Genomic DNA, 15,389 nt, shown 5'->3' with positions numbered 1-15,389 from the left:
TAGAAGGCAGACTGTGATGTTCACTGTCTTACATCACCACCACTTTACAGCTTTTGGTGGTGGCTGAGAGAAGACTCAGGCTTTTTCACACTGTCTGAAATCAGGTGAAGAATTCTGTGGGTGCATCTGGAACCCTGCGCTGGTGGGATACACTGGGAGCTGCCTCCCTTCCACTGGCCCCTGGGAAAGGTCACAACCATCAAACAAGAAGAGCTGTGCCCAGCAACACAAAAGCCCTAATTTTGCCTCCCAATTCCCACTGTTCCCAATCCCAGACCTGGAGATGAGGCTGCTCTCCTCCCACACACTGTTGTCTCCTGACTCACTGGGGACACGAGGCTGGAGAAGCACAGCAGGGCAGGGCACAGACCTTTCAGCATCACCTGGGAGCAGCTCACCAGCCCCACACCTGCCATCAGCACTTACTTTAATTACTGAGTTCTTGCCTACCCCTGGAAGAAAATAAATCCTGCTCTATTTAAAAGGAGTTATTAATAACCTGATTCTAACACATAAAAGAAAGGGGAAAAAAGAAGCCTTGCAGAGCTATGAGCAAGCTTGCCCTCTCCCACCACAGCAAGCTCTCCAAACACCTTAAATAGAGATTTAGTTTTCAAAAGCACGACTTTTCTTTTTTGCAATAGCAAAAATCAAGTATCTTAAGGTATTTTCTTTGAAGGCTGAGTTAAAAACACGCAGGCATCCAAATTCTCCATTACTTCTGAAAACAACAGCTGCTGTAGGCACAAGTCCCTGAAGACTGAGCTGAAGGAGAAACTGCTTTGCAGGAGCTGCTGTCAGAGCTGCTGGACAGTGTGTACATGGGTGAGGTGCCCTGGACAGGCAGCCAGGAGCATCCCGTGCTGTGGGAGCACATTGAGGCAGCTCCTGCCTAGAGTGAATTCAATTCACACCCCTCATCTCCTCCACACTCCTCCCAACGCCACTTCCAACACGTGCTGCTCACGAGGCAGCTGAGGAACCTGAAACGAGTTGCTCTGTATTTCAGAGGCACTCAGAGCAGCCACACAGGGAATTTCAACTGAGGAGCTTCTGGGCTATAAATTCACATATAAATTCCTGCCTTATTGCAAAGCACCTTTGCACTGCACACAAGCCAGCCAGGGCCAGGGCTGGGGGTTAACTGCTGCACCCTGTTCAAGCAGCCTGAGCCAGAGCCCTTGTTTGCTGCTGCCCAGGCAACAGACCCTCCAGCATCACAGCACTCCCCAGCGCTGCAGAAAAGGATTTATGTCACAGCAGCAGTGCCATGCACAGAGCCACAGGAGTATTTCCTGCAGGTTTTGTGGCTTCACGGGACAGACCTTGCAAAGCTGCAGCATGGCACTCAGAGCTCTCAGCTCCCTGGTTATACTTGGTCCAGAAATCAGCCACAACCATTACAGAAAAAATTCCCAGCTCCCATTCCTATTAAATGGCTTTTTTAAAGGGATGAGCCTCAAATCCTGATCCCTGCTCAGTGCAGGGTGGTCAAACAGGGCATAGAGAGCCTGAGAGCCTGTGACCTCTGCAAAAGTCACTAATGGGACTGAGGAATTAACATTGATTCTTTGATGCTGTAGCGTGGAAAGGGAAGTGGGGGGATCTGGGATGATTAAGCAGATGCCCAGCTGTAATTCAGCAGTTGCAACACAATCAATTCGTGCTCACAGTTCCGCAGTCCATTAGTGCAGCCACAAACCTACACAACCTTCTTGGGAACAGGAAGGTCATTTAAAAATGATCTCCCTTTGATTTCTGGTCACTCCCAAATTCTGGCAGGGTGTCCTGACCCTGCTGTGCCTGCCCAAAGGATGCACACAGGGCTCTCATCCTTCTCCCCTCACCCCTTCTCTCCTCAGGGAACACAGATGCTTTTGCCTGCCTGGGAACCTTTGACATGACAGGATAACATGGCATGAGAGGCATTTGCCAAGGAACCATTTCTTTTCTTTTATGAGCCTAAAAATCCCATATGCCAATCCAATAAATCCAGAGCCATTCCAGCATTGCCCAAGGAAATGGGACTTGGCTCTTAGTGGGAAAGGCACTGGCTAAATGTTCCAGTTTGTCCAGCTTCCAATCCAAGCCTGGTTCTGACTCTGGCTTCCCCAGGGCTAAGTTATTTTGGCTCACCTGCACCTCAGCTCACTCTAGAGGTGAGATGGAAATAGCTGCCTGCTTTTGGCCAGGAATCACAGGGCCCAAGTAGCTCCCAGATTAAATACAGCAATGGCACAAACACTGGTGCCTGAGGTGCTGGCAAAGCACAACTCACATCCCATGGCCGGGTGTGCGTGCCTGGGGAAGGTCATTTCTCCTAATTTTAGAATCGCCCAAGGGCCAAACCCATCCCAGATCTTCTAAATAAGAAATGGAGAAGCCAAAAAACCTGGAGGCAGAATGAAGTCCAGCTGAAAAAAGCAGTGAACACGAGGTCTCATAGAAAGGCAGGCATCACTTCCCAGCCCCTGCCCTTCCCAAGAGCATCCTCAGCACCTGAAAAAGCTTGAGCTGCTTGGCCAAGCACCATCCTGCCACCAAACCAGCTGGGACACAGGGAAACATTCCCTGGGATCTGCAGGGTGTCTCAGCAACAAGGAGCTCTGATCTACATGTGAGAGCACACACATGTCATCTGACACAGACAGAGCTGCAGACGGGACTGACGGACACACAGACTCCCTTGCAAGGTTTTACTTGCAAGGTGAGGTGCAAGACAAGCCCTTGAGGAGCTCAGAAAAACTGGAGGGTTTTGTAATGGCTGCTCTAAGAATATTGTAATCATGCGGTAATTATGGCGCATCTCAAATCAACCAGGCAAATTACATCGTTATTATTATGACTGTCACCAACCTTGCATGGCAGAGAGGGAGATCAGGCCATGCCTTGCCCAAGGAGAGCATCGTTGCTACAGCACAGCCCCACCACACTCCCTTCAGGCCTGTCCAACCCACACTGGCAGACTGGCAGCTTCCTCAGGTGACTAGGACCACATCTGTACTTTCCTTGGCTGCATCTCAAGGTACAACACTTAATTAGTCAGGTTGATTTTACCCTTTTTTTTTAATTAAACAAATATCTTCAAGCACAAGAGCAGCCCTCGTGATTTGATTGGAGCTGTCAGTCTTTCAAATGTCATTCCTACAGATGACTAATCTTTAAAAACATGAGTTACTGAAGTCATTGACTCAGTTGATAACGAGCCAGAAGAGAAATGATGGTTGAGACAGAGAGCGTGGTGCCTGGACTGTGAAGGGCTCAGAGCTGCATGTGGTCCTAAAGCCCTTTTGCTGCTCGAGGGACTGGGGCTCCATGAGAAATGCAGAATGCAGGCTATGAATATGGGGGCTGTGGCACATCAGTGGGGACACCTCAGCAAACCTGTTCCTCCCAGTCACTGTCACACTGCCAAAAAAAAAAGGAGAATCCTCTCTTTCAGCCTCTCTGAACGTGCTGGTTTCTCAGTGCAGAGCAGAGACATAATTTCATTCTGCCTCCTCCACAGGTTCCCTTTTGAAGAGATATTCCTGGACCCCCATACCCTTCATTTTCCCACATCCACCCAGTGCAACACTGTTTTGGGAAACATCCCAAGATTTGCAAGCCCAGAGTTCACTGTGGAGCCAACAGCAGAGTGGGGCATGTGCTGATCCCAACTGGAATGTTGGGACTCACCTACTCCACACCCCCTTTCCCTCCAGCCTGGGCTTGCAGCCCCAAACTGCTGCACATTTCACACAATGACTCAGGCTGTCAGGGAAGTTAATAACTTCAGCAGCCTCAGCTTCTTCCCTTTAGAGAGTTCTGGAATGAGCAGCCTGGGTGAGACAAAAAGGACTTGCCAGGGAGGGCACAGCACGCACGAGGTGGCAACAAGACATAATGTTGGCAGCATTATTAACAGATAAACTGGAGGAAGAAAGGAGGTGTTTGTGTGGGGTTTGCCACAAATCCTCTGCCACCAGGGGCTTCACAGCTGTCAAATTTCCCAAAGGGCAGTGGCAGGGAAAGAGCTCAGGTCCTGCTGCTCCACAGGTCAAAGCTCCCCTTCCACAAACGTGTCCTGCTGGTGCAAAACCCCAAAAGTGTTCAGCAGCAACAGGTTTGTGGTGTGTCATGTTCCCCTGAGCCCAGCACCCAACAATAATCCCAGTATCCTCACAATGCCACAGACAGTCACTCCTCCACAAAGGGAAGAAACAGGCAGCTCGCCCCTCCTACCATCCTTTGGGCTTTATTTATAGAGAGGCACCTTTTATTGCCATTTTTCCTTCTCCCTGAGGCTGGTCTGCCAGGCTCAAGGCAGAGATGGCATCTCCACCTCCAGGATTCAGCCAGCTCCACCCTGCTGCCAAGGGATTCAGCTTAAAGTAATTTTATTCAGAGTTATGCCTGCCAGGCCCCTTCTCAATGCTCTTCTCTGAACACTGGCTGCTTGCACTAGGGAGAATAAAGTAACTAATAACTTAGAGTAACTAACTCTGAGGTAGATGAGACTTCAATCTGAGCCACCCAAGAACGAGCTGAACTCTCACCATGTTGCTTCCCAGTTTCAGGTAGAGTTGTCCTGGTCCCCACACCCATTCAGAATCTACACAATCTTTTCAAAGCTCCCCATTTTAGCACTCACAATTTTTTCCCCTGGAAAAATCATGGTGCTCCTCGAACTGACAAACAGCAACAGAGCCTTCAAAGCCTCACAGAAGGTCATTCCAGGAGCTGCACGCTCTGGGAAGATGAATATGTTGAAGTCACGCCTCGTGAATGTGCCACTATTATAAGAAAGACAGTGGAGGAATTATTCATTAGCAGTGACTTCTGTAGCTCTAATCTCCATAACCAGCTGCCGTTTATCCAAGTGGATCACAGCCTGTCTGAATAAACCTTTGGATGTCCCTACAAGCCCACATCACACAGCCAAAGCAGTCCCTCCTGGAGCGCTGCATCCCTGCAGCTTCTGCGGGAGCTGAGCATGGCAGGAGGGAATATTCCTGCAGCTCCCAGGGCTGGAGAGAGCAGGCAGACAGAGAGTGCCACAGAGTGGCTGGCAGCCCTTCAAGGGGGGCAGGCTTGTGCCAGATGATACTTCTCTCTCCCGAATTAGAAGCAAAACGTGCCAGTAGAAAGTCAGGTGAAAGCTGCCTCTCAAGGAAGCAAGATGCTGCCTCTCGGTACCTCTGTGTGAGGCAGCCTCTGAGAGCATCCTGCTCATCTGAGCACAGCCAGTGCCTCCCAGAAAAGCCACAGCTCTCAGGGGCCAGCCTCTCTGTGCTGTCCCAAAGCTGCCTGATGGCCAGGTCAGACACAGGGCATGGGTTGCTGACCCCTACCATGAACTGTGCTGGGATTTAATCAAAGTATTTTTCCCCTCTCACTGACACAGCCACAGGAAGCACCTCATGCAGGCAGAGAAATGGCATCATTACAAATATTAACCTTCCCCAGCCCTGGGGCTTGAGTTGGACATTGTTATATTACACTTATATATAATATATATAATGTACTTAATATACTGGTGCTGACCACAGGAGACAGGCAAGACCAAACAGGCACCCTCTCTGCCTCAGTCACACAGATTTACACCCAAACATCATCCCTGCATGGCCCTGCCAGTATTGCAGCACCCAGCAAGCTCCCAGTTCAGCCCAGGACTGCATTTCTCCATCTGTCTCCCTCCCTCCCTCAGAGCCCCAGCCCACTCGCAGATCTGCCTCTCAGCATCCATCATGTGCATCTATTATTCAGGAGAAATATCAAGTTATTCATGAGCCAAAATAGGCTCCAGGTACCGCACCCAGGCTCTGACAGGATTCCTCCTGCAAGTTGCTCTTTCCCCAGCCTGGACTTGGCAGAAAGGAGTGCAGATCTGCCCTGGATCCCTCTGGAGGGATTTACAGCTTTGTTCTGGTGAGGGACAGGAGTTAACAACCTTGTCAAGCCGCTCCCTCATCATCTGCTTAATGTACCTCGTTAATGGCCACGGCACAGGATCGTTCACCTCCTGCACACTCCACAAATTCCAACCTTTCCCTTGGGCTTGTGGTTACAGCTCCCCACAAGGACAGAGGGATGGCAGGGCAAGGAGGGCATGGGCACTGACATGGTGCCCACAGGAGGACAGAGACATTTAGCACATTGTCAGAGGCCCCAGCAGAGTTATCCACACACCAAGGAGACATCCAGCCCCAGCAGGGTCCCACAAACCAGGAAAGTTCTGCTTCTCTTCCATTAAGTGAATCCCAACGTGGCAGCGAGGACTGTGCAGGGCAGTAATCTCTGCTCTGTGTTGGATGGTGGCTCCTGTGCCCAATAAAACAGTGTGAATGATTTCTCTCAGCATTGCCCCTCATCTACACACAAAGAAATTCCTTCCAGAAGTGCTACTCCTGTGCTGATGACAAAGACTGGCTGGGCAGGCACGAGAGCAGGAGGCAGGAGGGAACATTCCAAGCTCAGTGCATCTCTTGTTCCACTCAGAGCATCCACAGCCCTTCCAAAAATGAGCAAAGCACATCAGAGCAGACCACAAAAAAGGCCCAAAATCCTGCATTGGAACACCTAAAACTTGTACAGTGCTCTGATTGCTTCTCCTGTGCAGGGATGGGCTGAAGGCCTCAGGACAGTGGCCCCACAGCACTGATTCCCACCACAGGACTGCAGGGTGGCCCCGTGTTTTTGTGGTTGGGTGAGGGTGACATGAGTTGAAGTTGGAAAAGACTCACTTGGATGCACCAGCAGAAGCACTGCAGGGTGATCAGTGTCCCTGCACAGCTCCAGGTTTACTCTGTGTCACAGTCTATGGGATTCAAATGGAATAATCACACAAGACCATCTAGTTTGGTCCCATGTGGCCAGAGCAATGTCACTGCCCAGCATTTTCTGGTTTTTTCTCATTCCCTGAGAATCTGGTAAGATAAATCCATTGTCACACATTTCTTCTTTAGCTATAGAGGCTGCTCAACAGGTGGAAAACACAAAGCATGAAATTTAAGGAGTTCAACCAGAATGTTTCAGCACCAAGGGGGGAGTTTACAGCCAAGTCAAGGGGGAGGTGACCCAGACACCCACCCCACTGTCACACTTGCTCAGCACCCACACACACAGCCAGACCCACTCACTCACAGCAGCACACCAGGGCATCTCAGCCCTCGCTTTGTGCCACCAGGGCATCTCAGCCCTTGCTTTGTGCCACCAGGACAAGAGTTTGGGCTGTAAAACTGCAACTCATGCAAAGGGGGATCCCTGCCCTGCTGATGGTGACAGGAGTGATGCTTTTTATTCACTGAAAGCTGAAGTGGGCCCCAAATCACGCTGGCATTATGTTATGATAATGCTGGAAGCATTATAAATGCTCTGTGTGCCAGACAAATCCTGGAGCAGGCTTCCAAATCCCCTCCAAATCCCCACTTGCATCTCTACAGCCATCCATTCATGAAATCCAGAGCAGAGCCTCAGCATCCATCCTTTTTGCTCCTGGTCTCTTTCCAGCTGAATGGAAGGTGAGGCACACTCAAGGCTTTGCTTCTGGATTAGCCTTTTTTCTGCCTTTCAGGAACCTGCAGAATGATGTCCAGCAGGGCATCTGAGATAAACCCCATGGCCCTTTTTCCTGTCAGAGAGTGAAGTGTCTCATTATCCATGAGCTCTGGCCACCCACACTGTTTCCTGCAGGGCCATAGGGGTAGGTAGATCCTCCCAGCAGAGTTTGCTTCCTACATTCTGTTTGCAATCAACAGGGAGAGTTTATTTTGCCAATTTTTTTTGAGAAATGCCTTTGGATAAGATGAGTTGTACCCTGGAAATGCCTATTTTCCTTTCCTATACAGTAACAGAACACTTAAGCAAAGAGTTTCCCATATTTTGGGGGTAAGCAGACTTCTCTCTCTGAGCTACAGCTTTCAATTCCCTATCCACTGCTCTTAAGGAACAGCACAAAAAGCCTTAGAGAGAAGCTTAGCTCTTGTCCCAGCTTTAGGAAAACAGCTCACATCCAGGCAGGAGGGGGATCTTGAGCATTTCCTATTTATTCTGCTGTCACTGGCAGGCATATCACATGGTGTTCCCCATGGATAGGAGAGCTGGAGGGATTTCTGAGGGACCACAGCAGCTGGGAAATTGCTGAAAGGCTCTGTGGTATCCAGGCAGGACAGAAACACAGAGTGAGTGTGGAACTTCACACAGGGAGAACACACAGTCCCATGGAAGTGTGGAACACACACCTCTGTGGCCAGCATGGAAAACACAGCCCTGCAAAGCTGCACAGGTACCCATAAGGTGTTCTCCTGCACAAGAATCATTTTATGAGCTTCTAAATGACCTGCCTTGGAAAGTGCCATTTGGTAAACCCAACATACCCACAGAGGGAGAGGGACAAGAACAGGGGGAGGGCTAAATTTGTGGGACAAAGCACTGTGAGAGACCAGGATCTGCTCCCTAGCACTGTGGATTGTTCTCAGTTCTTTTCCCAAGCTCTCAGTTCCCTGGAGGTCTGGAGTTCCCATTAAAACTGTAGGAGGATCTATTCCACAGTGACTAATATGCTGTATTACTTGGAGCACTTGGGGGTGGTCCATGTGTCTCAATCAGGATATGAACATTAATTATGGGCCACACCCTGTGATCTCTGCTCAGCAAAGCCCTCATTAGCTTCTGAAGGTGAATCCAGCCCTGGTGTCAACTTGCCAGAGAGAGCTGGGGATTGCAGGAGAAAAAGGGAGAATCCATCCTTCCTCTTTGGACCTCGTGTTTGGCAGAGCTCACTTCTCCTGCCACCAGAGAAACAGGAGATGGCAGGTAACTGATTCAGGATCTCCACAAGCAAAGCATAAAGAGCAACACGTTACAGAGAACAAGGACCCAGGAAACAGCCCCTGCAGAGGCCCTTGCACTGACATTGCTTCCAGAAGATGCTTTGCCTTCAGGTGGGTTGAAGCCACACCAAATGCACCTGCACCAAACAAGACTTACAGCTACAGCCCACCTAACCTTGCAAGGGCCTTGCATGCAGTGGGGGGCTGCAGGAAAAGTGAAGGGTGAGAAAGCCACATAGGGCACGACCCACAGAGACAGATGCTGAGCAAGTCCTGCTGTGTCCCCACAACTCAGGGATCCTGCTGAGAAGCAGCCCTGGAAGCCTCTGGCACTGCTTGTCCCTGTGAGACAAAATGCACAGCAATGCAAGAAAGGACCATGCCCTGTCCTCCTCTGGATTCAAATCTGCCCACTGGGTTTTGTTTGAAGGAGGAAAAACTGCTTTTGCACAACTTTTTTGAAACAGAACAAGGGCAGGAGAGAGCAAAAGCATCACAAAAGACAAGTCTGCAAAAAAACAGTGAAAAATGAATTTTGCCCTGGTGCCCCTTCAAAGACAGTTCTTTTCATCTCCCAAGGCTTCTGCTGTGGCAACAGCAGAGTGCTGGAGCAGCTAAAAAGGGCAGACACCCTGTTTTGGAATCTGAAAACATTATTTTGATGTGCAGCAGCCAGCTTTGCACAAGGGGAGAGCCTGTGCTCACACTTTGGTGCTGGGGGGTCTCCTGGTGGGCTTAGACCAGCTCTCCCAGCCACAGCAGTGGTTTGCCAGGAGGATGCAACAAGGGTCAGCATGCTGAAAACCAACCAGCCCTGCACCCTGGAGGCACCCACTGCTTTCCTTGCCTCAGAAGGTGCAGAATTGCACAGAAAAACCAGAAAGATGCAGAACAACACAACAGGTCAAGGGAGGAAAGAGCAAATCCAGCATCACTGAGGGCGGCTGGAGCTCTGTGGACACTGCCCTGATGAGGACAAACAGGGTCCTGATCCCAGTGGCACTGTGCCAGCCTGTGACACATACAAGGTGACAGTCCCCTCCAGGGTTGGGGCACCAGCCCTGCTTTGTGTCCACTCTCCACTATGGCCACCTTGAAGGGTCAGGAAACTTTGGGAAGCCAACTCACAAGTGGGAAAGCTCTGCCCCTTCTCCTCCTTGCTGGCACATGAATGTGGAGGGGAATCTCTATGGATGACCTGTCACTTTGCTGTCCTAGAAAATCAAAATACCACAAGACTTGGGTCCCTTCTTCTGCACCTTCCTCGGGCCAGCCTGGTTTGGAAGGACTGAGCTCTCCCTGAAGCTGTGACTGTGTTGCTACTGACTCAAAGTTCCCCGTCCTCCACCAGAGAATCCAACAGTGTTTCCCCAGGAATGGCTCTGGGGGGGGGGGGGGGGGTGAATGGAGGGATTTATAACTCTGCTTTATGAAAGTACTCAGAGCCAATGCCACAGATTGCACATTTTTATCTCTGTCTTTCCTACACCCAGAAATATTCCACCAGGAAACTAAAATACTGGTCAGCTACCTCCCCATTCTGGTATCTCCCACTGTCCTGCTGGCTTTGGCCATTTCCAAAGCTCTTGGTCCCTTTCACAGAATTAACTACCCTGGGAGAAATATCCTTCTTTCTCACCAATTATTCAGTTTCTGCCAGAACATCTTCTTTATTCCTCAATGCTTTGAGGCTGATACAGAAAGCAGAGTTGTGTGGCTGCTACATACAAAAAGGTATTTTACACTCTTTTCCTGAGTGCCTCCATTTTCCCCACACCTTTTTAATCCCATCTTTCTCAGGTAAGACAAGAAATCCCAACCTCTGTAACCTTCCAGGCAAGTCCTGGTCGATTCCTTCATTGAGACAGACATGCAGGGACACTAACAATTCAGGCAAGGATGTACAGACCTATGGAAAAGACTCCAGAGTCTGCCAGTCCATAAGGCTGGACCACGAGTTCCTTAAATGTTCCTACAAGCTCTTACAGCAATTGACTGCACACTGGGGCTCGTGGCTTTCTGCACTGTGTGCACACAAGTGGGGACTTCTGTGACACATTATTTAAGCAACCAAAGCAAATGCTTCCTAAGTCCATTCCAAGACCCATCAAGAAGCTGCTGAAGGCAGGGAGAGGAGGGGAGATGTGACAGGTAGCACAGGACAAATGGATATTGCAGCAGCAAGATCCTGCCAAAGATAGTAAGGGCTGGCCAGGCTTGCTGGGAATAACTGGATCTGGGCTCCACAGCTGTAAACATCAGGGTCTCCTCAGAGCTCTCCCAAACATCTGGGCTAAGCCACCTCCCAACACTATTTGAAGTTGCGCTTTCTGGTCTGACTGAGAAATTTGGACTTTCATGGTTGGAGAGCCAGGAACAGAGTCAGAGAGAGGCCCAAAAGCATCATTTGTGGACAGCTTCATTGATTACCACAGACTTTCTCTCCCATAGTCACTATTTTTCATCCCCACCCATTCCTACAATGTAACACGACACAGAGATCACTCTGGCATCGCTCAGCCATCTCCTATTCCTCCAAAAGATAGCACTTGGAAAGCCTTTCCCTTTAAGGAGCCTCAAAGTTGGCTCTCACCGCTGCTGGCAGGAATGAAAGGGATTTCAGTTCTCCCTCCTCCTGAATCCCATCCCTTTCTATTGCGAAGAAAAGGCAGAGGATGACCAAGGGAAGAGAAACGCAACTCTGAGTCGCCTCTCACCTCCCTCCCCTCCTTCTGCACGGATGCACTGTCGGGCTCGGAAGGTGCGGGGCCATTGTGGTCCTCAGGAAACCTTCCCAGAGCCCGAGGGGAGCCCCGGGGCACGGCTGGGAGGGCAGAGCTCCTGGAGGCGAGACACGGGCGTGTTTCCCCATAACCCTGCCAACCCTCCCCAGGGAAAGCAGCTTGGTGTCCTCAGGCACACAGCCCGAAAAAGGGGGGACATAGTGACCCCCAGCACTGCAGCCCTCGGGACCCATTCTGCGTTCTTTAAACACACGGGCAAGGCTGGAAATATCGCTTGGAGTCTTTCCTGCTTCCTCCCACTCCCTGCCCGCTGCATCCACACAGCCACACACCCAGCCCTGTGCATAAAGGCTCTCCGTCCTGCTCGGCTCAGCCATGCAAAGCCTGCAAGAGGCAAGAGTTACCTTATTCCCACAGCCTGAACCGCCTTCTCTCTCCATCGTGGCTGGGAAGCTGCTCCCATTCATGCTTTAATCCCTGGGAACAGAGGCACGATTCAAAGCGGCTGCTCACCCACCGGAGTGGGCTCCCCCAGCGACCTCCTCCTCCTTCTCTCCTCCCTTTTTCGTCGTTTGTTGGGTCCGGTTTTGTGGTGGGGTTTTAAAATGTATTCTTTCTTAATCCAGGCAGCATCCAAGACATTCCTTCATCGCCTTTCTGCCTGTCTGTGTCACTCGCAAAGAAACAGCCTTGGAGAGCTCCTTCCTCCTCCCCTTTTGCCTCCGTGGACCTCTGGTTCCCAGGTCTGCCTTCTGCAGCGTGGCGAGGAGGGAAAGAAAGAGAGGGAGAGAGGGAGGGAGCGGGCAAGCAGGGAGGAGGAGGAGGAGGAGGAGGCCAACGGGATGCGGGAGGAAGGAGCCAGAGCGTGTCTGGCTGCTTTGTATCCAGAGCGCTGCCGACAGCCTCCCCCTGCCAGAGGAGGACCTGCTAATGGTCTGTACCAATTTATTCCACTTAGGCAGGGGCACTTCTCCCTGCGACAGGAGGAAAAGCCAGGGAAGGCTCCGAGATGGCCCCTTAAGGAATTGGTTCCTGCTCTCGTCGCTCCGCGGCATCACCCGCCGGGTTCGCAGCCACAGGCTCGGGGAGTTGCTCTCCCAGCCCGGCAGGAGAGCAGGAAGCGGAGCATGGGAAGGGCTGGGTGCCAGGGAAAGGGTGCCTGGCGAGGAGGCTCAGCACTGACCATCTGCTGGGGGGTTGCAAGGCTCCCTCCTCCAGCTCCAGGATGGCAGGCTGAGCTCTGCTCCACTTTCAGCACACACACACTTCAGCAGAGCACCATCCACTCCTCTCTGGCCGTGCTCAGACCGGTGGCACCCAACTGAGCCCACCTGGGCTTTGGAAGCAGTGGGTAACATTCTACATCTCATTCAACTGCCCTTTTATTGAGCACCACATCTTTCCATGGCCCCACTCAGCCATCCCCACCCAAACAGCAGGGTACCCCCATATTCACCCTGGCAGCTGACCCAGGTCCCTGGCACTGGGCAAAGGGCAGCAGGAACATGATTTCCCATGGGAAGGAGGCTCTGGATGTGACCAGGACTGCCCCTAATCTGGGGGCAACTGCACCAAGTCCAGCAGGCACACAGGACACTTATGCTATGCACTAACCATGGAGCAGCACCCAAGGAATGCTCCCTTCATTTATAGGGACCAGTTGGAGGATGCAGGGCTTGAAGGGGCAGAGTCAAGGTTTTATCTCCTGATCCTACCCTTTAATAGCTAACCCAGGCAGGGCTGACTCATGCTCAGCAGCAGATTTCTCTGAGGTGGCTGAACACCACAGTACTTGCAGCTCCAAATGCCACAGTCACAGCTGGACACTTTAACATGAGCCAAAAGTCACTCCTGAGCTCAAGACCGAGTCACCTTTTACCTGTCCTGACCTGCTGCCTGTTCACCTGCTTCCAACCACGTCAACCCCCTGTGTACCACCATCTCTTCCCAGCTACATCTTCCACACTGGACATGCACAAATCCACATCTACTCCCTTGGTACTGACTCTCTGTAAGGTCACAGTGCCATGGTAACCTGTAGATATAGACAGATTTACTTATGCTTTACTAAAAGAGGAAGAATAAAGGAAAAACCACAACGTTCCAATTCCTGTGGAAAGCTTCAGTACCCAGAGACTGAGCCACAGTGTGGTGCAATCTCAGGGATCTTCACCAGGGATTCCACCTTTTTGTTTTGACTCTACAGCATTCAGACCCTGGTTTTAACTTGTGCATCTCAAGGGGCACCTGGGAGCAGAAACTTCTGCTGTGTAGTTTGGAAGTCCAAATATTACTCAAAAATTAACAGCCATTGAGGCACAGACAGATCCCAACTGCATCATCACAGGGACAGAGGTTCCCATAGTCTTTCCTCCTCAACGAGGGCAAGGTGAAGGACTCCACACCACTGTCTCAGATGGAAATGAGCTTTGCTGAGCCTGGAACCAGGGACATGATGCCTCCAGGCCAGTGCTGAAGGACTGTCCACAGTTAGGCTTGAAGGAAGGAGCTTTATAACAGCCTCTTCCCACAAGCTGCATTTCTCTGTGGATGAACAAGATGTTCCAGTCTAGAACCCTTCATGCACAGCCAGGTGAGCTTCTGCTCAGCCACCTCCTCTGCAAAACACGGCAGTTCTTGCAATCGAAGGGAACGTGGCCTTTTTTTGTCCTTGGTCTCATTTTCTGCAAGGTACCTTGGGGAGAGATCAGCTCCAAAGACTACTTGCCTGGGAATTTTGTGCCAATTCAGCTAGTACTAAGGGTTTCACTGAGCTCTTTGTCTATTAAAAATGTATAATGTCCACTTATATCAAAAGGGTAGATTCAGACCCAGCATTTTTCCAGCGTGTCCCAGCCTGGCTGCTGTTATGGCATGCAGGAGATGGATAGGAAGGAGCTGTCCCTTGAGGCCTATATCAGGAATAAGAAAAGGGCACATTCATTGACTGTTTCAGGGTTGGGTGTGGGGAAAATAAGGGAGGAAAGTCATAAAAATGCTCCTGCCACAAAGCCTAAGCACATAAATATTCAGGGAGGAGGGAAAGATGTGCTGCACCTGAGATTTATAAAAATTATGGGTGAGCAGTAACATTTCAAGCCCTGCATCTGTGTCTCCAAAGGCTCACAAAGGTGGAAGGCATTGGGATAAGTATCAGGGAAGCTCAGGAGGAAAACACACACACAGACACACACACACAGGCATTGCTGCATCCTTCCTCTGCCCCCCCGGCTCAGAATTACAGTCTGACACACTCAGAGCTGTTTTTTGTGATCAGAGCAGCAGAACAACCATGCAGGGACATTGCTCTGACATTTTCCAAGGTTGTCCCTTTGAACCTTGACATATCGACTTGTCTGGACGCTGAATAGGAGTGTGAAACATGTTCCCCAGAGCCAAATTCCAGGAGAGGGCAAGCCTGCCAGCAAGATGGGTATGGGAGGAGAGGCTCAATCCTCCCGAAGGATCTCGGGATAAAGGGGGAAGGGTGCTGTTTGCCTGGATCCACGGAGCTTCCCGGAGGATGGGAATCTGAAACAAGCAGCATCGCTGTTGACAGCAGCGTGTATAAACAGAGCAGCATTTCCCTGCTCCCTCCCTCTTCTTATTATAGCACAAAACACCCCGAGTAAAATACATACACACAACAATCCACTAGAAAAGGAAAACAAAGCCCGGAGCGTGTGCACGCACACAGAAACACAGAGATACTCTCCCGGAGAACACAGCATAGATTCAATACCTTAAATGTCATTTTTAAAATATTAACGCTGTGCTTCAGGCTGGGTTTATTTTAAGGGTTGTAACCACGGGGCTGGAGGCACGTGAAAAA

General features: G+C 50.7%; 1 protein-coding gene across 5 annotated transcripts in view; it reads right to left on the bottom strand.

Moving 5' to 3' along the window:
• The window catches only part of B3GAT1 (beta-1,3-glucuronyltransferase 1), a 35,692-nt gene extending 23,248 nt beyond the window's left edge, over positions 1-12,444 (bottom strand). For all 5 annotated transcript variants that reach the window (XM_071576039.1, XM_071576037.1, XM_071576038.1 and 2 more), the window contains exon 1: positions 11,962-12,444. The gene's annotated coding sequence lies outside the window, so the exon portion shown is untranslated. The remainder of the gene's footprint in view (positions 1-11,961) is intronic.
• Between the last annotated feature and the right edge of the window lie 2,945 nt (positions 12,445-15,389).

The sequence above is a fragment of the Pithys albifrons genome, chromosome 23 (genome assembly GCF_047495875.1).
Source record: "Pithys albifrons albifrons isolate INPA30051 chromosome 23, PitAlb_v1, whole genome shotgun sequence".
In the NCBI taxonomy this organism is placed as follows: domain Eukaryota; kingdom Metazoa; phylum Chordata; class Aves; order Passeriformes; family Thamnophilidae; genus Pithys; species Pithys albifrons.
The sequence above is the reverse complement of the archived record's forward strand: the minus strand, read 5'-3'. Positions and strand labels throughout refer to the sequence as shown.